The sequence below is a fragment of the Anser brachyrhynchus genome (assembly GCF_964034855.1).
Source record: "Anser brachyrhynchus genome assembly, chromosome: 1".
In the NCBI taxonomy this organism is placed as follows: domain Eukaryota; kingdom Metazoa; phylum Chordata; class Aves; order Anseriformes; family Anatidae; genus Anser; species Anser brachyrhynchus.
In genome coordinates, this window is record NC_137694.1 from 172,402,667 (window position 1) to 172,426,828 (window position 24,162).

At 36.1% G+C, this 24,162-nt stretch overlaps 1 protein-coding gene across 23 annotated transcripts in view; it reads left to right on the forward strand.

Annotated features, from left to right (window-relative positions):
- Positions 1-24,162, forward strand: part of PCDH9 (protocadherin 9) — an 800,116-nt gene that overhangs the window by 61,880 nt on the left and 714,074 nt on the right. The window contains exon 4 of one of the 23 annotated variants that reach the window (XR_013945261.1): positions 14,100-14,195. The exons of the other annotated variants lie outside the window; for them this stretch is intronic. The gene's annotated coding sequence lies outside the window, so the exon portion shown is untranslated. The remainder of the gene's footprint in view (positions 1-14,099; positions 14,196-24,162) is intronic. 23 annotated transcript variants of the gene reach the window in all.

Genomic DNA, 24,162 nt, shown 5'->3' on the forward strand with positions numbered 1-24,162 from the left:
TTTTCGTTCTTGTTGTTGTTTAAGGGAAATCTAGTTTAGATGAAAAAGGCATTGTTACAAAATATAGATTGTCTAGAAACAGTATTGAGAAAATCCCAAGAGGCTGTAGCAACGTTTCTCTCAAACGTTGAGCATGTAGGGGATCCTGTGCCAAATCCTCAACAGCACTGGAGGTTGAAAGAGAAAAAACTGCCCGTATCCTGGAGGAAACCCTTTCTTTACCTCTCCTTCTTAAATGTTGAAACCCATAAATCACAGAAAAAAAAAAAAAAAGACTGAAGGCAAAACACAAGAGACCCTGAATGACTTGCTAAAAGAATAATCAGGTTTATTTCCCCATTTTGAAAATTGACTTGATGGAAATACAAGTAATTTTATACCTGGATTAAATCATAGTAAGACATTGATCTGCTAAAGCAAATGGCTGCCCTCTCAATGATTTCAAAAGGGTCAGAGTTCACTCCTAACATCCAGTTTTCTCAGGTGGATAACAATGATTAGATTCATAAACATTTGTTTCATAAACATTTGCTTCTTCTCAGATTTTGGAAGAGCCAGTTAGCAGGCCCAGAGGCTTAGCAGATTACATGAGCTCCTGACCCATCAATCATAGATACACAGTATATTTCTGTTTGATATATGCAAACTGATTTTGCACAGCTTGGATTTTTTTTTAACACTCAAAATACTAAATGAACACTGCTCAGTAGAATATTCAGTAATGCAACTAGAAAGTATTACATGCTTTTTTTTTTTTTTTTTTTTTTTTCATTTTCTTGCCAGGAGGGCAATTAAATGGAGTTAATGCTTGGTGTTGAAAACTTTTTTGTTGTTGTTTTGTTTTATTTATTAACACCGAGATGGCAAGACTGAAGAAAAGTTATGGGCTTAGAAGATTTTAAATAGATTTCTAATGGTTTGTATTTGCAGTGACTCTGTATGGATGTTGGATCAATATCTAAATAGAAATTTATAAATAAAATTTTACAAAGTTCTTCAAAATGCTTGGCCTTTACTATGACAAAAATGGATAAATGCTGCAGATAAAGAAAGAGGTGCTTTAAATTATGCTTTTGCATCAAAGCCATATCTTACTTCCATGATTTAGTTATTGTGATTTACCTAGAAGAAATTCATACATAGATTTAGTCAGTGTTTTGATTGTTGGTGATTAGTGAAAATGAAAAGCAGTAAATCTCTGAAATTTATTAAGAATGTTAAAAGGTACACCTTAATCATTATTTATTATCTAGAGTTTTTGGTATGTCTGATTCATTTTCAAGATAAGTGCAGGAAAAGAGGAATGTAATATGTCTTTTACAAAATGCTCAGCAAAACTCACAATAGTGTGGTAGTGATTAGTGCAGTACGATGCTTGCAGAAATCATATAGTGCCAGTGATTATACTTTGGATCCACTATAAAAACAAGCTGTTCCTGATGTTCTTCTCAAAAGTAGGACAAAATGTTCTCCATTAGTCTGCTGCTACTTAACATCGTTCTCTACGTCATATCTTAATTTTTCTCTCATGCCATCTGCAGAAAAACATGTCTCTCGACCTTCTAGATCCTGAGATGGCAATTTTTGGAGCTGTAAGAAAAATTAGGCCATGTGAGAGGAGAATCTTCTCATGGTGCTGTTGTAAAGGCTTTAAAAAATATTCAGATAAAGAAAAAAGTTGCTAGCATTGCTTTTTATCTTCAGTACAAGTAACTATAGCATTATTCACATATAAAATTAAATATAAATTCATACATAAAATTCAAATTAAATATATATATATATATCCTGTGATTTTAGTCTAATTTTAATGCCAAAGCGTACAATGTTTATGCCTCTTGGTCATTAAGTGTTAGAGCAATTAAAATGTACTGATGATGAAACACGTTGTTGTTTCCACAAAGAGGACTTGCATGAGGTAGGGAGCATTGTGGACCAATCTGACAAGAAACTTGAGATGTATGCTCCATGTTGAGTATGCCTGCCACCTCCTGCAGATGGGCAAACGGCTGATGAGATGAGCCTGGACTGAGGTGCCCTGCTGGACTGGCACCGCAGCACCGAGCAGCCTGCCAGCCCCTGTTATCTCCAGGGGGACATGACAAATGTACAAATGTATTGTACATTTTCAGGTACTTTTATTGCAGGTGGACAAAACAGGATAGAGTTTCTGCTGTAGGGCAGTGCTGGGGCCTTTCAGGACACTCTCAGGTGATAGTTGTGAGCAGTAGGAACACTTGTGACCTAGTGACGCAGTGAATGTGTCATTTTTCTATAGTGTATGTTGCTTCCTGGCATAATAATGCCTTCTGTACCCTAAAAACTAATGCCTCTCAAATATGCTTAACCACTTTGCTTGAGAAGCTCAAGGTATGATTCTACCTATGACAAACACGGCTGGTTTAGAAAAGATTAGAGGCCTTAGTGGGGCTCAAAACTGTAGTCTGTAATACACTGACAAACTAAGCTTTACAGTGAGTTATAACTGACATGACTATAAGGAAGCAAATACGGACAAAGGGGCAAGGCAGCTAGAAAACTTCAGAAGGGTTTGCTGAAAAGGGTTTGTTTGAGAGAGGGTGAAAAATAATGGGAGATGCAACTAGTAATCTTATGACAGGCTGTGAAATGGTATGATGTGAAGGTTTGTTGAAGTCGGTGAAAACTGTTGGGGCTGAGCATTAAAATAATGTCTCACTCACCAGGAGTCCATGTGTCATGTAGCAAATCCGCAAGACTTTTAGCATGTACAGTGTTCTTCTGCTTTGGTTCTTTTTCCTCTTTCAAACATGCTCACTCTCTCTCCCATGTGCCTTCAGTTTTCTCTTTGCAGTGAGTTTTCTTCTTTTGCTTTACAGTGAATATTTGATTAGCAGCTGCTCAGGTACTATCCAACTCCTACTCCAGGTAGCAACGGTCTCTTTTTTTTTTTTTTTTTTTCTCCACATCTTTCACACTGGCTCTTTATTCCGACAGTTTTTTATCAATGCTGCATTTTTGCAACTCTCACTGGCATCACCAGTTTTCTTTTTTTCTTTTTTCTGCTTTAGTTTCCATTCTATATTTTATTCAGTACAGAGAATAGAGATTGTCAGGTGTTTTATGCCAAAAAATAAAGGGCTGGAAACAAAGGGTTTTCCAGAAGCAGACAGAATTATTTATTGTTGAAAATATGTCATTGATCTTCTAAAATTAATTGAAATACCTTCCGTATTGGAAACTCAAATATCACAAGGTTGTGAAAGAGCCTAGCCTAAAGCGAACTGATTCCAATAGAAGGATCACAAGTGACTTACCGTCAATTGGCATTAGAGTTGATTGGAATCTGTGACACTTCTGTGAAAAATATGTCTCTTTTTCTGGGATTAACTAGCCTATATTTATATTTACAATTGCCATATGATCACCTTTCATATTTTGTTACATATCATGCCATGTACTATACTATATAATGTAACATGATTTGAAAGATTTTTTATCTTTCCATTTCACAGTTAAGAACTGAGGTACATACTATTTCTATGGCTTGTTCTGGGTAACATGTGGAAGTCTATTTCAGAGCAAGGACCGGAATTTCAATCTTCCAAGCCAGTGTCTTAGCACTCAAACAGCTGCTACTCTCTGACACTTCTCTAGTAATCAAAGACCAAAAAGTGAAGAAGAGTAAAATGCCTACGGTATATCAATCTTTATGCTGAATAAGAATCAGAGGGAAAGAATTAACCTAAAAAAACCCTTCTATAATGTTCTTATTCTATGGAAACTGGGCCACTAGTGCATCCAGGGATTCAAGATTCATGGATTTAGGACAGCAAACATGAAGGTGCTTGGTTGTATATCTTACTGGCTGAGCAACTCCCCTGGGATACAGGAGTCTTAGAGATCTGTTTGTTGCACTATTCAGGCATTTTATATTAGAAAGTTATTCAATAAAGACAAAGCAAAGAAAAATAATGGAAATTAATCTCACCCCCTTCTATATGCTGAAATATACTCAAGTTAAAGTTTAAGGATAAGTGTAGGGTTTATTCCCATTAAAATAGACATCTAAGACTACTTATAAAAGATGTTGCAGGTATGCTTTGAACAAATATCTAGGAGACAGTGTAGCATGCACTCACAGTACAGATAAGACCGATCAACTTAGGAATTTTTCATCCTTTATCCAAATATTTTATTTTACATATATTTTAAAGGATGTTACCTACACTGGCTATGTACAGAAGAGGTACAGTTATGTGTGAGTGACCACTCTTTGCACTTTACAATGTTACTGCAGCTCTGAAAGTGATGGATAATGGGTGCAAAGGGAAAGTATTGTCAGGAGTGATATTGACTCATTAATTAACTTCCCATCAACACAAGCAGACATAGACATATCTCCATGGAGAACTGTAGAGCCATGGAGGAAAAATGTTACCACATAATTTCCACAGTCTTATAATAAAGTAGACATGAAAATTGGGAACCCTAACAAATGAGTACACCAGCCTTATTTAAGCACATGGTGTCCTTACAGAACACAGTTTCAAGCTATGAGAAGATAGTCATTTATTGATTTTCTGAGTAAAAGATATGCTAAGATTTATGTGGATATGCTAAGATTTATGTAGAGGGTTTGTTTGTTTGGTTGGTTGGTTTGTTTTTGCTGTGTGAATTGCAGAAAAGCTAGAACACTTCTAGAATAAAATGTGCTTGGTTGATTGCCCCTTTGCCTTGCCTCGCGTTCTTTTTTTTTCTTTTTTTTTTCTTTTTTTTCTTTTTTTTCTTTTCCTTGTTTTTTTTCCCTCCCCTCCCCTCCCCTCCCCTCCCCTCCCCTCCCCTCCCCTCCCCTCCCCTCCCCTCCCCTCCCCTCCCCTTCCCTTCCCTTCCCTTCCCTTCCCTTCCCTTCCCTTCCCTTCCCTTCCCTTCCCTTCCCTTCCCTTCCCTTCCCTTCCCTTCCCTTCCCTTCCCTTCCCTTCCCTTCCTTCCCTTCCCTTCCCTTCCCTTCCCTTCCCTTCCCTTCCCTTCCCTTCCCTTCCCTTCCCTTCCCTTCCCTTCCCTTCCCTTCCCTTCCCTTCCCTTCCCTTCCCTTCCCTTCCCTTCCCTTCCCTTCCCTTCCCTTCCCTTCCCTTCCCTTCCCTTCCCTTCCCTTCCCTTCCCTTCCCTTCCCTTCCCTTCCCTTCCCTTCCCTTCCCTTCCCTTCCCTTCCCTTCCCTTCCCTCCCCTCCCCTCCCCTCCCCTCCCCTCCCCTCCCCTCCCCTCCCCTCCCCTCCCCTCCCCTCCCCTCCCCTCCCCTCCCCTCCCCATTTGGCACTATCTTTGTCCATGTATATCTCTCAGGTGCTTTTTTCTATTTTATTGTGTTTAATCCTTTAGAATATTTCAGCAAATATTCCTTTGGCAGAGTTCTCAAGTGTTATTGAAATGCTTCCACCTCCTCCTCCTCTTAGGGGTGGAGTAATGTCAGCAATCTTGTTTTCAAAAATAAATAAGGTAATGCCATTTCTTTCCTCATTTTTCCTTTGGCAATTTGTATAGTTCTCAGTTTTCACTGTGAAGAAATGTTGATTCTTTGAGAATAATTCTCTGTTTTAGAAGATTTCTTGAAGAGTACAGTTATGAATTTTGTAGATTTAGACTAAGGACAACATCATCTTGATTGTCACAGTGAGAATTTAAGCAGTGACTTGGGTAGATGCATATATACATTTACATGCATCTGTAAATGTAAAGAGCCAGAGAGGATGAAAAAAAAATGCTGTACTCAATGGCTATTTCAAGACTTGTAAATAAATCTGTCTAAAGCTTGTTCTTTAGCTCTGATGATAAGTAGTATGACACAGCTTGCATCCATGCGGCTAGACTCTCTTTCCCCAAATCAAGATGACCACTGCCCTGCAGTGTGGGAACTGTCCTTATTCCAAGGTAACTCCTGAACTATGCCATTGTGTTGTCTGTGACAGCAGTGGTTATGTTAAAACTGACAAGGATTTTGATGTTACATGTAATGGTTGTGCCCTACTCCTGTTTAGTTTATGAGGCTGGATTAAACTTTTATTTTGTATAGTTCAACCAGAAATGAGAGGGCGCACTACTTACTGATAAATAAGCTACAAATAAGTTTTCTGCAATACCTAGGCCCATTGCACTGACTCTCATCAGTACCCTACTTCAATAGTGGCTGATATTTTGGTGATATCCCTGGGATTAACCATCGATACCCAGAACTCAGAGTCCGTGGAAGCCAACTCAATTGAGAACCAGGCCCCAAAGGAACACTTAGTTGCTGGGTAAAACAAGCATGACTGACTCTAGGACATTACGTGTTTGAAGGCTGTTAGGAGAATACATGGTCACACCTGAATAACTAATGCTACTATGCTTCACATGCCCTGTCTGATCATTCTGCATGTATGGACAGGTCTAATTACAATAGTCACAGTTAAAAAAAAACAGAACTGATTTTCTTGTATGCGGCCTGTGTGCAGTAACTTGGTAGAAGGCTTCTATGAGCGAAAAATAGTGAATAGCAATCAGATAGTTATCAATCTTTTATATAGGTATATTAGTTTTGAAAGAGGAAAAAGATTATTCTGTTTCAGATATTGAGTTGTTTTATCTTACCTAATTTTGTTCATCTGTGAAATGCTATTTCATTTTCCGAGGAATCCTCTATTTCTCAGCCTCCCTATCTTGTATTACAACTGACACCAACATTAGCAGCATATATTGCACAATATTTCTAAGGCTGCTTCTAAAAGATTAGTGTCTATTAAAATCCCTTTTTTTTTTTAAAAAAAAAGGTATTTTTTGTGCATTATTACACATGCATGTTGATATAGAAACATACCATATATCTTCCTACTTCCTTGCCTCTTTCCTGCCTGCCTGCCTGCCTTCCTTTCTTCCTTCAGACATAACTGCTTGCAGATTGCTCTCCTGTCTTGCCATTCAGCAGGGACATCAATCATTTTGAAGCTGAAGATACTTTCAGGAAAATGCTCCAGTCTTTTCATATTGAAAGAAGCTTGATTTAATCAGAGATTTGAAAACTTATTTTACCTGTCTTTGGAGTCTCTGAATTTGACTGCTCTTATGTTGCCTCTGTAAAATAAAAACAAACAAGTATGTTTGTGAAAAAGACATCCATTTGGTTTCATTTTTTATCACCAAAGTTGAATGAAAATTATACCAACATGTTTGTTTGTTTGTTTTTTTTTAATCAGACTGAAGCATTTTTTCAGATATTGAGGATACACCGATGTGAGAAGTACGCTGTTAATTTCTCAGTCTCAGATAGAACCAGCTCAGGTCTGGAATTCATTATTCCATTTCAGTAGTAATGGGAAGTTCAGCAGTGGCTGACCTCTGTGTCTGCTTGGAGCCCCCTGAAAACTTCATCTTTGAAAGTGGCTGAGGGATGATACTCTCAGTTGAAAGAAAACAGCAGGTTTATTCCACTTATGTAGTTGGTGTGCTCACTTTTTTGCTAAATGTGATAAAGTAAAAAGGCAGGGTCTTCATAAGCTCTATGACATGGTGTTGCTGTTAAGTTTATCTAAGAGCATATTTGCATAAGCATGCTTAATTTTATCTACCAAACATGTTATATTCATATCCTAGTTGAAAAGACAGACAGCCTAACTGCATCTGTAGGGGTGACATGATGCTCTGGCTGTTACATAAGTCACCTAACTTAGTCTTAATACATAGTTCCTAGAAATATTTCTTTTATTGACTTCTATATGCTTTTGTTCTTTCCCGTCTGTACTCTTTCTGAAGCGATACACTTTTCTTAACTGCCATAAAGTTTCATAGTTATGAAACTTTTAAAATTAAGTCAAAAAAGGAATCTGTGTGACTTAGTAGTGTTTGCCCCACTTCTATTGTACATTACTGCCTTCTTATTCTGGCCCTGTTGTTTTCAGATTAGAAACTCCTAGGGTGAAAATCTGTTTTTGCTGTTACTGTTGCTGTGTGTAGAAAAAAAAAAAAGGCGGGAAAAAAAAAAAAAGCTTAGTGAGCAATGATAAAGCAATGATAAGGAATGACATCCACTGCTTTGGAAAACAAACAAACAAACAAACAAACAGAAAACAACAACAACAAAACTGTGATTCCAGATAAGATTTAATGAAAGTCTTATCCTAATTGCATGGAAGCCAGTTCACACTCTCAATGACTGCAGCATGAATGGGATCAGCTTTTATACATGCTATAAGGTAAAACTCCTACTGTGCTTTAAAAAAAAAATAATGCTTACCTCTCTGATTTCTTCTCTGAGACATTAACAGTGAAAAGTCATGACTGTTACTAAAAGTCTGGTTAAAAGTCAATGACTACCAGGGCTTTAATATCTCAGTGATCACAGAATTTCTAGATACTTAAAGAAGCAAAGGCCATATGCTGCTTTCCTTTAGTCGGTGAGAACTTTGCATTGATTTTGATGGAAGGAAGATGAAGGCCCAAGCGTGGTATCTTGGATTGTACGTTCTGGTTATCAATGATAAATATTGACTTCTTTCATGGCAGTTACTAGAGATTATTTTCTCCATTTTACAAGTGACAAAAATCAAAGCTGAGAGGTTAAATGTCTTGTGTTCAGCCATGGGTAAAGAATGTGGAAGAACAAAGAGGCTCTTGACAGTCAGCTCTGAGCTGAATCTTCCAGAAATTTGGCAGATACAGCAGAGAGCAGATGAAAAACTCCCCTCTGACACATACTGACTGAAGAGGTAGGGAAATGCACAGATATTCATAGTGAATTAAGTGACGCATGGGTTAAAAAAGGCTGAGAAACACTTCATGCACTGAACTGTATTATGTGCCATTCCTCATGAAGGCATGGAGGAGCCCCTATGAGCTAGGATTTTAAGGGTGTGAGAGCCCTTGTTGGGGATCCTGATCCTTATGTTTGCTACTTGATGTGGTTTGACAAGGTCATACAAGAGCGCATGCATTGCTTCACTGTCACAGTGGGAAGTAAAATTGCAGTATGCAGATACAGAAGCATCAAGTGAGCCTGCCTATCTGGTATTCTGTGTTTAGGTAGGCTAAGATTGATTTAGCCAGATTTCTCTAAATGACAAAGTAAGAGAAAGAACTGAATGAGCTGGTTAGTGGCACTTTTAACCTTAGAACATGAAACCTTTCACATGGATCAGCTTTTCCAGAAGGCCTCCCAATGATAAAGAAAGTCTCTTTAGCATTAATTGAAGTAACCAGCAGGATGCGTAGCACACAGAAGAGGATTTTGTTGACCTATTGCCTAGAAAAGTTTTGCTGTCTGGAGTTTCTGCAGAATGGAAAAGAGGAAGAAAATAACAGCTATAGGAGAAACTAACTGCACAAGCTAAATTGATATATTAGCCAGGTTTCAGATTACTGCTTTTCTTTCATGAGAGTTCTAATTTACTTAACACTAAAAATTTCCTATCACTTTAAGATAGGTGTCAAGTATTACTTGTACAAAGCTAGAAAGGACACAGTACGTTTGCCTTGTATTCCCCACGACACCTGTACCATCTCTGTTACCTAGGAGAGGAAGGCATATACCTCAGGTGTAGAAATTCAAAGGAGATAGGAAATGTCTATAATTGGTCCCTGACTGCAAAAATAAGTATTTCAAACAAGAAAAAATGCCTTGTTAGGCAGCGATTTTGCATCTTCATTAATTGAGAAAGGAGGGAAAAAACCACACCAGATATTAAAATTATTTTGCAAACAATAATCTGAATGTATAGTCATCAACTATAAAGGAGTGATATGCATTTCATATATATATATATATACATATATATATATATATATATATATATCTGTATCCATGCATAACTATTTATAAATTCACAGTAACACTGAGAGCTATGGGCTGCTAAGGACTTATGTTAAAAAGATAGACTAGCATTTAAATGCTGATCTCAACTTTCCACTAGGGACCACTAAAAAGTCTTTCAGTAGAAAAGGCCAGGATCAGCAAAACATGAAATCATTATAGCTGTAGACTTTCTAGACCTGCTTTGTATTAAGCTTTTGAAAGGGACATTTGTTTAAGGATAAGATTCTTTTATCCTGCCTCTAATGCTTAATCTTCTGCTATGGCAGAACCCCAGTGCTCTCACAGCAAGGTCACTGAGCCAGGACAGAGGCACATACCTGTTCCCTCCCTCCAAACCAACACCTGAGCCATCTTGCTGCAATCTAATTGTTAACAAATGACTACACTAGGAAACCTGGAAGTCTTCATCTTCATTACACCTTTAACATCATAATTCATCAAAACAAACCTGTCTTAGGATGTAACACAGAGTTTACACTGGTGAGGGGGAAAACAGGAGAATTTACCTGGGTAAAGGCCTCAGGGGATATACCAGCTTTTTCCTTTTTTACTTTCTTCACTACAGTCAAAGTGAAGGTAATATTTACACTGTCATGAAATGAGGAGTGCTTTTTCACCTTGTCAAGGTCTGTCTGAATACCATCAGAAATTTGGCAATATAAGGGTAAAATTCAGTACATCTGGCTCACAAGACACAAATGTGTGCAGCCCTCAAAGCAGGGTGTGATGTTTCATTTCCCTGCAGCAGCAGAGTGAGAGGCCAGCACAAAGTGACCTGCTATTAAAAACCCGAGTACACAACTCCAGAGAAAAAGGAACGTCTGCCCACCCAATGTTTAGTTATGGTCAAAAATAAAAGACACAGGTTTATGTTAGATGTTTCCATGCTATGTAATAATGCATGTTTTATTTGCACAATCTGAAGAGTCACTGGGCACACAGGAGAAAGAAAGGGGTCACATACCGATGTAATTCTGCAGAAATTTGGATGAAGAATTGTAGAGCCTCTGGATTTTTACCTGTGAGCTGGTTTATCTCCCAGCTGCACTAAGGTCACTGAAATGATTTGCAGATCTTGGTCCCTATAGTCTGCAACCTATGGAAGATGGAGACAATTTTAGGAATCCAATGTGCAACAGGATTTATAGAAATAAAAAAAATATTCAGAAAATCTATGTTATGAAAGTGAACACCGTTTAGAGTAACATTTTTCCCAATATACACTTTTAATGAAATTCCTGACTTGCTGCACATAACTTTCTGCCATACAGAAAGAGGTAATTCCCAAATCTTTTCTCACTTTTTCATGATTCTTCAAGAGACAGAGAACATATTCCAAGACACCTTTTTATGTATCTCTTCTGCATCTTGTTATGCTACTGTTTTCCTTAGGATTTAAGCTCTTTAAAAAAGGGATTTTCTCTGCATAGCTTACCAAATTCACCCTTCCAATACTCAGAAAAGTAGGCAATAACCACAGCAATCACCATGACTCCATGTAAAAACTGCTTCTTTCTCCCTTCTCCTGAAGTAAGAATGGATGTACTTCTGAAGTGCAAACTGCGAAAAAGAGTGACAGATACACTAAAGGGAGTGCCAAAAAAAAAAAAAGTTGCATATATATGGTAATCACAGACCTCAAAGACAAATCGGTTATCTCATAATGGTCATATAAAAGATCTGATATGTTCACACACAAAACAGGACTAGGAATTCAATATATTGAGGCAGTCAGAGCTGAACTTTAGTTCAGTTGCCATTTAATATCTGCATGCATTAAAAATAGCAGCATAAAAGTTGATTGTTTAAGCTACTCAGTAATACATGCCATGTATCTGAGACTATAATTTGGCATCTGGGATATAGCAACTATTCTCACTAGAAGATTTACATATAATCCAATGATAAATGGTATAAGAAGCAGCTTTTCTTAAAATTGAATGGTGGTCAAGGAAACCAGCTTTCAAATCCTTATTCTCTTCCCCTTTTTTTACCAATAACTATGAGTCCAATGAAGTAGTCATATACCTGATGAATGCTGAACAGGAACATTGCAACAAGAAAGTGCACTGCTTGTTAATACAAACGTATAAAGGTAGATCTCCTGAGCTGCTGAATTTTAGCTGTGTATAGGCGGAATGTAATAAAACAATGTCTGGACAGTTTGTGCACTAGTATATAATTAGCCAGGTACTTAAATTTTCCTTTTTTAGTTGATCTTTTACAGGTGATAGGTAATATTCTGTACATAAAAAGGAGACAAAGTGTCTTTCAGAGTATTTCCATTTATAGACATGCCAGAGAGCTTTTTTGTCATAACTCAGGAACATAAATGTCTGAGCCTCTGAACTGATTAACATCTCCTGCATGCAAATCTAACACAAAAGAATCTATTTACAGCTTGACTTCACAGCAGATTGCTACCATATTAGCAAACACCTTAAAGTAGTTTGAAAAAGTGATGAGTTGTTTTTTTCCTTTGGACTGTGTAACTCTCAGTTGTATACGGTTGCTTTTGCTCTCTCTTTTAAGAATCTCCCCATTACCACCACCATCAAAGAAGAAGCCTTCAATAGGTGCTCCCCATCTTCCCCATGCTGATAGATAATATACACAAAAACAATTTAAGGTATCACATGGAAACCAACTGTTTCAGTCTTCCTGTGGTTGCCTTCTTTACATTTTTACAGATGGCTGGAAGACAACCCATAGAATCTTAATTCAAATTAGAATTTCAATTTGAACATGTTTGAGTATGAATAGAGTGTGTAACCAAGTACCTCAGAATAAATTACTAAAGAGAACAGTTTGGAAAAGATTCTTAAACCAAATTCCTGTTTATCTGTCTCTGCTATACATACAATTTAATATTATATTAATTCAATTTCTGCTGTATAGGTAAAAAATTATCTGAGTTAATTAGCTTATAGACAATGATATAAGGAAGGTTGAATGAGCACTGAGATTATTTTACACTCTTATGCCTAGGAGTGGTTATTTTGGCTCAAGGATGTTGTGAAGGAGAGAACAACCAAGGACAAACAAGAAAGCTTGCTCATTGCTCCCATGTTGTGCCTGTTCTAAATTTGGTTATTTTCATGGAATTCAATCCTAGAACATTCAAAAGCAGCGCTAAATGAAAAGAAAGCATGTCTTGAAAATGGGACCAGATTTTAGTTCTGTGTTATCATCATTACATTGGCATTAACTAAACTACTGGTTGCAATGTACAATGGTTTAGAAAGCACATGCATATATGCACACATATGTTAATTACATACATTTCATTATGCTAAGATAGTTATATTAATGGAGGACATGAGGAAAAGAGAATCAAATAAATGTTTTTATTTATAATGGGCACAGAGAAGAGACATACTTGGAAGTAACACAATTTATATTTAGTTAAATATAGTCCTAAAATAGGAAAATAAATATTTTGAAATGTTTCATAACAAATTTGTAACTTAGTAGAAATTTTACAATGAAAGAGAAGGAAGATTAGTTTTAAAAATCCACTCATAACTTCTGTGAGCTGCTTCCAGGCTGTCCAGAACAATATGTTGTGAGGAAATCTTTGGTGTAAGTGTACCTTAAGTCAAACCAGTGCCTGTCTTTGAAGAGCTTGCTTATTGTTAATGATATTAAAATGGCACTACAAAGAAAAAGAAATGCAATAAAATTATGCATCATCAAATACATGTCAATGCTGTATTAAATACATACAAGTGTATCTATTTTTCTAGAATAAGTATCTATTACATACATAGAAGCACTCTATTTTTGAAGTTCTAGGACTGATTTCTAGCCTAAGTAAATTGGAATACACTGACTTTGCAGTGTTTGGATGCTAACCTTACTGTTTTATTGGTCTGCCACAGCAGTTAGGAGCCTTAGCGCTGAGTCTGGTTCTATTGCCTTAGATATCCAAGCGTAGAAAAATGCACTGGTAAGACCAGACCTGGAGTACTGTGTCCAGTTCCCTAGTACATGAGAGACATTTTGCTAATGGAGAGATTCCAACAAAGGGCCACAAAGGTGATGAAGGGACTGAAGCATCTCTTCAGAGCTGGGACTCTTCAGCCTAGAGAAGAAAAAGCTTGGGGGTGAAGAGAAAGCTCATTATGTAATGTTTATAAATACCTGGAGGGAGGTGTGCAAAGAGTATGGAGCTGAGTTCTTCTGAGTGGTGACCAATGCCAGAACAAGAGGCAATGGGTACAAACTGGAACACAAGAGAATCCGTCTAAACATCAGGAAACACTTCTTTACTTTGCAGGTGAGCACTGGAACAGGATGCCCAGAGAGGTTGTGGAGTCTCCCTCCTTGGAGATCTTCAAAAAGAACATCTGGACACAGTCCTGAGCAACGTGTTGTAGGTGTCACTACTTGAGCGGGAGGGTTGGCCCACGTGACCTTCAGTGGTCCATTCTGATCTCAGCCATTCTGTGATTTTGTAAAACAGGGCTGCCACCTGGTGAATTTTTGAAGGTTCATATCTTTCTTCATGGTGCTGGTCTCTTGCAGCAGTATGAAATATCTGGCCTATTTTATGCATTCATCTGAGTTTATCTACTAGAATACTTTTTAACACCCAAGGAAAATAAATGATTGCCTTATGCTAATGTGAGAATTAGTCTTATAACATTTTACATGCAGTAGAAATTATACTTCTGCAAATGCAAGTGTAAAGGATACATCCGTGCTAACTAACATGCTAATTCCTCCTATGATAGAAGAAACAAACCAACTGAAAATGAAAACTAAAATTAGACGCTTCTCATGAATGAAAAGCATTGCAAGACTGAAGGGAGCCAATGTTTTTAAGGATGTGAAATAAATTGGACTGAAACTGCAGCTAGCTCTTGCTTTGATTTGAAGCTTTCTCTTTCTCTTTAATTAAGAGGTCTATTTCCAGTAGATTTATGCCATTAAGACCTTTTTGAGGTAAAAAGATATAAAAACATTGTGTCTTGGGAAACACTGGTCACGTGTGTGAAAACGTATTTTCCATTACTTCTACACATGAAGTACCTTAAATGACAAAGTGTCAGGAGATTAGGGTAAGGAAAATTAAAAAAAGAAAAAAAAGGAATAAGAAGGAGAAGCTCTTGTGTGAGACGCTGACATCACAGTTTTTTCAGGTATGTCTTAAAGAGAGTGAATATGGAAGGGAAGGGCAGCTGTTCAACCAAAATAAGGTCACTAACAAATAGAATACCAGACACAGTTTTACTAAAATTGGACCTGACTCATGTTGGAACAATATGAAACATTTTTGCTCAAAAGGACCCTTTTTCTTAAAAGAGCTGGTGGTCAGTCAGCTTTTAGAATGTCATATGAAGGGATGACTTTGTGAAGTGCTGTCATTAAGCCATTCAAGTTTTCATTGTAAAACCCCCACTTTTCCTTTCTTCATGAGAGTGATGAAGGTTTGCATGATAAAATGATGCTCAAGTATTTTGTCTTTTCAGTCCTATTATATTCTGTAATGCTACTCTTCAATCTATTATATATCAACAGAGCGTTATATATATCAGAATATAATTTGTGTTTTCTTATTGTCAAAATATAATGCAGCTGTGATTAGGACAACAAAAGTTAAAAACACTGAAACCCAGTAAATAATAATAAATCTTTAACAAAATTCTAAATTAACAAAGTCTAGTAGTTTACAAAATATAACCTTATGCTTATTATCATACACAAGCACAATACTAAACAATTTTTAATACAAATGAACTTTAATGTTCAGAGATTTAACAAAAAGGATATATTAGGCTGCCTTTTAAAGGATAATTTCTTCTCTGTGCCTTTCTCAAAAGTATGGCTGTTAACCACTAAGACATTGTTAGTAACCTAAGCACTGTGTTAAGTCAGGGAACAGAATAAATAAAGATTGTGGGAGGTAAAGGAGTTTGGACACCTTATGGTGCAGAGAAAATTGACTGGTAAAAATTTGGAATTCCAAGTAAAAGAACAATTTTCTTTTTGGTCCTGTTTCTGAATCCTTGTTGCTCATATCTGCTGATATCTGTTGCCAGTCTCTTATTCTTAATCCTAGTTCTCAAATAGTTTTCTTGGTTGATTCTAGCCTGGTTAAGCTCAAATAGCTGTTTCTCATATAGATTTGGCTGATTATTTAGCTCTTATGCTCACAGTTTTAATTTTGTAGATTTGTCTGTCTCAGAAGAATTGGCTAGGACTTGTTTAGCAGCAAAAGCTAATGGAGCATTCTGAAGCAAGATAGCCCTTTTTAGCTTCATTTTGGTAACATTAAATGATGTATTAAAGAATTTGTTAAAAATGTTGGCAATATGGCTGATACACTCTTTACATTATTTCTAGCTACACTTGTTTTGTTAGATGTTTAAAATAGAGGAAGACCTCCTGTGAAGTACTTCAAAACTGGCATAGCAGAGATGGAAGGAAACCCATGTCTTTGGATTATTCTGCAAATCCTAATTAAAAAAAAAAAAAAAAAGTGAAATTCTAGTTCCTTTGAAATCTTGAAGTACCTCACATTGAGACCATTTCTGCATTTAAATTTTTCATTGTTTTACATTTCACCCTCAATTTTGATATTTTCAAAAGTATGCAAAACATGCAAAACAGTTACTAAGATTGTTTTGCCATATCCATGCATATTTTCAGATCTGTTCCTGCATGTGCAATTGCTAAGAAGTTATAGGGCAGATCATCTCAAGCATGACATCATTTACTTCTGATTAGAAAATGTAGTTGGATGTTTCATACTCATCTGTGCTAGGGGATATTCTTAATAGCATTTTGAAGAAATCTGTTGGGTTTATGTCAAAATCTTTCATAAGATTGCTGATGAGATACACAATGCTACTCATATATAAGATTAATTTTCATTATAAAAATCTATGGACTGTTCTTATTAAGAATAACAGTCTATTTCTAGCTATTAAAATACTTAAAATGTTCTGGTTATTAAAGTACTGAAAATGTTTTGACGATTAAAACTCCTAAACTATTACCACATTAACTGTTAATTTGTAAAATTCTGTATCGAATTGTTGTACACCAACAAATGATAAATCAACAATTTATTACTTGTCTTTTAAAAAATTAAAATGGGAAAAGTGGTCATTACATTTTTCTGTATTTATATTTATCTTGGAGAAGGCTGACTCAGAATTTGAAACTGGATTTGTCTTTTTTTTTTTTTTTTAATCTCATGGAGTCCACTTATATCATAAAAAAAAATATCTTCCTAGTTGTCCACAAAAATAAATTCTGATAACCATAAATGTAAATGCTACTAATCCATCTACATTATGATGAAGACCTAATCTGAAATAAACTTGTAGTCCATATTATTTTCTTCACATATGCATTTAATTTACATTTCTTTTAACTCTCTTTGCTTCTAGAAGTGGATCTTTCTGTCTTGAGATATTTTCCTACCATCTCAGTTTTTGTTATAAACTTGCTGTAAAATTCTAAGCATGATTTAACTTCTTTAATTCTTCTATTTATCCTTGCTTGTGTATTTCAGTCAGTCGTGTTCTCAGCCTAGATTGTCTGTCAAATCCATGGACGTAGATGTCTCTGTTAGAACTCTGAACAGGAGATGTGGTCTGTTTAGTGAAAAATAAATATAAATAAATAAATAAAAGCAGTCAGCTATATGCCAAAATCTGCAGTTATTGTTTAGAATTAACAAAATGCAGTGCCTGTTTTTTCAGTATTTATTTTAGTTGTGTTTGAAGGCAGTAGGCCAAAATGAGGAACAATACGAAAAGCTACAATTCTATTGATGTTGTTATATTCAGTGCTCTAGCTTTGAGGCTAAATTGGCACACTGCCTATGTATTTTAACTTTCAGAGGATCTGAACCCAGAGCAATGGACATAGAAATCATTTGCCTGTCAGACTTTTTCAATTACCTGAGAGTTGGTATGGTATATTCTTCTAGAACAGTAATTATAGTTCTCAAGGGATAGGCAAAACACAGAGCTTTCCTTTCAGACAATGCTTGTTGCCTCAGGGGGGAACAATAAACATGCAGATATTCTTAGACAGACACTGCCACTCATGATAGCTGTTCCTAGATGTATAGTATCATAATGCTGAAGAATTGCATGATTATTTGTAAGGCTTTTATATATATATATATATTTATATATATATATATATATATATCTGCCAGCAGCCTCTAAGTATAAAATAATCCAAAGACTATTAATTTTTCTTCATCTAAGGTAGTATTAGATATGATAGTTTTTGCCCAAACACTTTTAGATTGGCAGGTCTAGACTGAAGGTGAGAAGTGCAGTCTGCTAAAGGTTGCTGTCTTCTGGGTCAGAACTTCCCTACACATTGGGAAGTGCATAAGAAAAGCCAGCCAAGTGCTTGATGGTTCTCTGGTACCTTCCTACGTTCTCCCTGAGGATCAGCTAAATTTTCTCATGGTTGACTAGGAGCAAATGATCAAATATCTTAGCACAATTAATCATGGGCTCTGTCCAAGAGGAAATGTAAAAATGAAAGACTCAGCATCTAATGGAATCACCTTGATATAGGATGCTTACACGTGGGCAAGGCAAGCCTGGATGCTCAGTCTGGGGTGCCAGTCTATCAGTTCACTGGCCAGTGCAGATAAAACTTTGGTGCCAGAATAAGCCCGCACTCTTCCTCTGAATGTAACAGTGTGACCTGTCTACAGGAATCAGAGAGAGAAATGGAAATGGGCTGTCATTCCTTGTCACAGGCAACTGCTGTTCAGAAAGGAGAAAAAGAGGTTCTAAAGTGGAGGCAAAAGTGCATTCCTATTATAAATGTCATTTACTTAAACACCAGGCTCACTGAAAGGGTATTTTATTCATTTTCTTGCTTTTGAAAAATTAAAGGAATATGTCTGAGCGTTTCACCTCAATGATCACAGTGCAGAAAGCAAAGAAACAGAGGTCAGCCGTTAGTTGTCGGTTTTCCCATTACATTATACATCAGAAAATGAAACTCTCTGTGATTTACCATTTGTGTTGTTTATTGCTTTCATCCAGTTTTGGCAAATCCATTATTTTTTAAATAGTATTTAAACCCCAGAATCCTTAATTCTGTCAGAATGTAAATAAATTAGCAGAAATGATAACAAGATTGCTATGACTCCTAGTTCTGAAGGTGCTTTGAATACTGTTGGTACATCACGCTTTCAGACAGTATAATGGTCATTTTTGCAACTGATTCTTTAACAAGTATATTTTGGTTAAGGTCTTTGCTCTTTTAATAATATAAGAATCTGAGGAACTGATTATTAAGAAGAGATTGGACTGTGCACTTAGTCACATGGTCTGAACTTTTGGGTAGACCTGTGCGGTATCAAGAGTTGGACTTGATGATCCTTAAGGGTCCCTTCCAACTCAGGATATTCTATGATTCTATGATTCTATGATTTGAAATATCTTAGGTGGATATTACTAAAGGGATGACATTTTTCAGAGTCGTGTTTGATAGGCTTGGACTCCTTCACAGGAGTTTACACTTTTTCCATTCACAGATACCCACAGAATCGGTGATCCTAGAAACTTTATCCCCCTTAAAAATACTTGAATGACTCTGTTTTCAGGTTTGTCCTACGATTTTACTATGGTCAGCCAAGCCTCTGTATGACTAGAGCGAAGGAAGAATGAAAGGTCTCTTGCATCTTTTCTTAGAAGCAGTACATCTTCCTCTTCTTGTGACTTTATGTGTATACCTGTGTGCAGGGCAGAAATGGTTTGAGGATGAATGCATGCTGGCAAAGGAAAGAGGGATTGTCTGGAGGCCCCTTGTGGCCTACATTTGTAAAAATGATGACAAAAATGAGGACAGACATGAAAAAAAAAAAAAAAAAAGATTCAGGTATTTTTAGGGACATGTAATTGCTCCACTCGCCCGTTCTGTGGGTACCTATGAATGAAAAGGTGTGGGATTAGGTTTTGAATATTCAGTATTTTAATTTTTTCACTATAAACTGTGGGTTTCACTATAACTCTGTGGGTTTTCTACTGATCTTCTTAGACAAAAGAGGAGAAGCAAACAATATATTAGAAGTCTGATGTGAAAAAAAAAAAAAAAAGATGAGCATAATGTAGTTCTCAAAACCCAGATATTTAATGCAGCATTAAACATCCTTGTTCAAAAGATGAGCTTTGGAACAGGTAAGGTTACTGTTTCTCATAGCTGAAAGGCAAGTAAGATAAAATTGGGAGTTTCTAAAAGAAATACAAAGAGCTGACAATCAAAACTCATCTGCATTGTCTAAACCCAGAGAATAAAATTAACTCAGTCTTGCCTGTCAGAAATACAGTAGATGGATTTTAGGTTAATTATTCTTAACTTATGATGTTTTTAACCACTGAGGACAGGTTTTTAGCTAATAAGAGCCTAATAACTTCACTTCCCAAGATCTCATCTCCCCATCAGGTAAGGCACCACAGGATAGATGTATGTGCTGTGGGAAAGAAACTAAGCTTATTACACGGATTGTTCATGAATTGGTCAGAGTAACCAGATGAACCTCTCATGATTTTTAAATGAAGGAGACTTACAGTTGCCTTTTTATTATTTTATTATTTAACTGTATGTGCCTGCAAGGTTCAGAAACTATTGGTAGTTTGAATTAAGTCCCATTTCAAAAGCCAAATCCTTAAAATCAAATCACTTTTTTTTTTTTTTTTTTTTTAATCAGGGGCAGATGAGTGTTGGCTGACAGTAAAATTGAGAGACAGAAATTTCTCAGTTACTTTGTAAAGTTTTTATGAACTCCTATGGAATTAAAATACATAGAAGTTGCACTAACTATATCTTTTATTTCTGAATACCAGAATCTTGTAAGAACCTACAAAATAACAGGTTATCAAGAAGTAACAACACTGTAAAATAAATTAAATCATTGTGGAAGAGCAAATCTAGTATGATGTATACTTGTTGATGTGACTATGCGGCTTTTGAATGGTTGAAGAGAAGCCACTTTAGTTTACCTACAGTCAAGAACAATGGGAAAACTATATGTGTTTGTGCTATTATGAGTATAGTGAGTGAACAACTTTTGGTTTTGCATTGCTGACAGTTTCAAAGATAACAAAATGTTGTGAGTTGGATTTGCATTGCAATTGAAAATATCTGGTAGGATAAATGGAAAATAATATATTTTCAAATCAACTTTTTAAATTTTTGATGTTAGTTTTGATTATGAGATTCTTCAAATGTTTCTAATAATTTTGAAAACTTAAATTAAATGACATTGTGAATGCATATCATTTAGATAATGTCAGAACTAGAAGTAGTTGTCTGCCCCCTTGGCTTCATAGATATATATATATATGTATATTTTTTTTATTAATTTACACCTCTACATTTTAGTGCTGTAAATCCGTGTTTTTTCCCCACTTCTCTCCTCTTTAAACTGTGCTCTTGGGCCTGTTTTAGTGTGTATGCATAACCAAGTTCCTTCACTTCAGCACAAATAAAAATAAACTCCTGGAGCCTTTCTTCACCCAGATAGATAGCTGTGTAACTGCATGCCTTTTCCTTGTATTTATCTGACTGTACATACCACTATCCAGAAAATACTCGCTACTTGTTTATGCTTATCTTCTCATATATCTTTTCATTATGTCAACCTGAGTCTTAAGATAAATATATTTTTTCTTTCTCAGAAACAATCTCCCATAGAGAGCTAGTTCTTTTAAGGGTTGTCCCTTTCAAGGTGACCCACTGCATGCAGACTCAGTGACTTTAATTTGTCTTTACCTTCCTCGGGCAAAGCAGAGATCACAATTCAGTAGTCTGCTGGCAAGAAAAAACAAACAGTGACAACCTCAAGCACTACAGCACTTAAAAAAAAAATCAGTGTATAAAAATAAGCAAGTTCATATTTATTTTATTGGCCTTTGGATTTTAGAACTTTTTGAGTCCATCTGGGTGATATTTTCAGACTCTGCCTTGAAACCAGAGGTTATATGCATATTTTGTTTAAAAGGAGCACAGCCTTCTTCCCTCAAAATTCTCATGCATTCTTGTGAATAAGAGACAAAAGATTAAAAAAAAAGAAAAAAAAATATAAAAAAGGTCACAAAATATATAAACGCTGAAAGATGATCCAGAGCAAATTTGGAATGTGCAACTTCCCTTGGCATGTATATCCCTTATCTATATCGAGGAGGGGGAAACAAAGACGGGACATATTTGCAGTCTTTTACTCAGTCTTTTTATTCTTACTTCTTCTCCAGCAAAGGTGAGATAAAGGACAGTTTATCACAACAAATAATCTGTTACTACTACAAGCTTCACTTAGTTCAATCAGTGTCATATACAAAACATAAAGTGAAATTCCCATGTGCAGGTGCTGTTTATTCTCATTGTATGTCTTTTTTCATCGGGGAATTGTGTGACTTCAGTACTGAGCTATGAAATACATAAAGTCAGAGCAAGTAGAGCAAAATGTTTATTTTAAATAGATGAAAATTTCAAGAAAAAGACTGTTTGTTGTCCCATTGCAGGTACAACTGACTCTGAGAGGGTTACAGTAATGATACTTCTGCCTTTGCAAAATGGGGGCAGAAGGGGACTACAGAAAAGCTAAATTTCAAATCTCTTTAACCAATACAGTCTAGGAAAGCCAGCTTTCATAGTAGGATGGAAATATATAAACATTTCAAGGTGTGAAGTCCTGTAGTGTTTTAGAGATTAAATACTGTGAACAGACACAGCAGCTTTTTTAAAGCGAAGGGAGCATTCTGCTGTGCCAAACAACGTTAACATTTTCAACATTAGCTGAAGTGTAGCAGTGGAGAGACCCAATTCAAGTAAACTACTCACACATCAGCTGCTTTACATGTATGTTTCTTACATGGAGCAAGCGAGAAGTTCCAGCAGCTTTAATAATCAATCCCACAGCTCACTGAACAAAGCATACTTTCTGCAGATAGATTTTGTCATGTATTCTGTCAACTCCATCCTTTCCAGATTTGGCATATCACATAAGATCTCTTTATACTGTGGTGCTTAGCTGTAGTCTAAACTTCATTGAATTTCACTGAAAGCAATAGAATTGTGCTCTTTTACTTTCAATATGTATTTGGACCATTGATCTAATTTGGTGCATTCTATTTCATCATTCACTTCATGTACCAGCTTTCTGAGGCAAAACATTTCCATAGAGATGCCTGCACACACATATGGAAACTTAACATTAAAAAAAAATAAAAATAAAAAGTCAATCAAACTCCACATGATACAGAGTTGTACCTACGTAAAAATCACATAAGATGAAAACAGGAAAGCAGTTAAGGAGACTGACTTGACATATTTTCTCACTTGCCTCAGTAGCAGAAAGGACATTTTCTCAGGGCAGAGTCTGCGGCTCTGAATATAGCACTTAAAGCACTGTATACAGTTGAGGCATTTTGTGCTTTAAATAAACCTGAAGTGAAAAAGAAGCAAAAGGATATTTAGAGGAATGAATTAGGAAATGATAATTTAATGCAAATTTACAGGTAATGAAAAATAAGTGTAATTGCCTAAATACACACACACAGATGATCATCTTCCATATTTCAAAATTTTGTTTTGGAAGCTCTGGCTTTGTAGTATACCTTTGAGTTCCTCATTTTGATTTTTATTTATTTATTTATTTATTTTATCCTATACTAGCAAAGTGGTGAATCTGTAGCCACTATGTTAGTCTTATATGGCACAGTAATGGGGGGATATATAGGAAAGTACATATGAAAAATATTTGATAACCTAATACACTAAGACTACTTTGTTTCCAATATTTATTTATAAATCTGTGCTTGAAAAACACTTTATAAATCATATTACTGTGAATTTAAAAGAGATGCTAAAGAAGCCAGGAAGGGAAAAATAAAGCAGCTTTGATTTTTCTCTAAGTCTAGCTCAAAAACCCAAATCCTCTCAAGCTCCTGTGTATCTGTGTGTGTGTGAGTATGTGTGTTGGTTATCTATGATGTTGGTTTACCCAATGGCAGACATCATACAAATTTTACCCCTTTCCCCCTCCCCACCCCAATTAAAAAAAAAAGTTGGCAGAGCATATACAGTCACCTACAGTCACCCAGAGCAACAGAGGGGATTGTTCTAGAAGTGAGAAAGTTTCTGCTGGTATATACTGACTTGTCACTTCCCTTGGGAAATAAATACATCAATGCATTTACCGCCTTATGTGTAATCAAATATTCTTCCAGGCAAAGAGAAAAATAAGTGCTGCTCTCCTTCTTCCCTCTCCAGATTATATGCAAAAATGAAGTTAAACTCACTTTTCTTCTTTCAGCAATCTTGAAAATTAAAAGCAGTGTCCTGTAACTTGA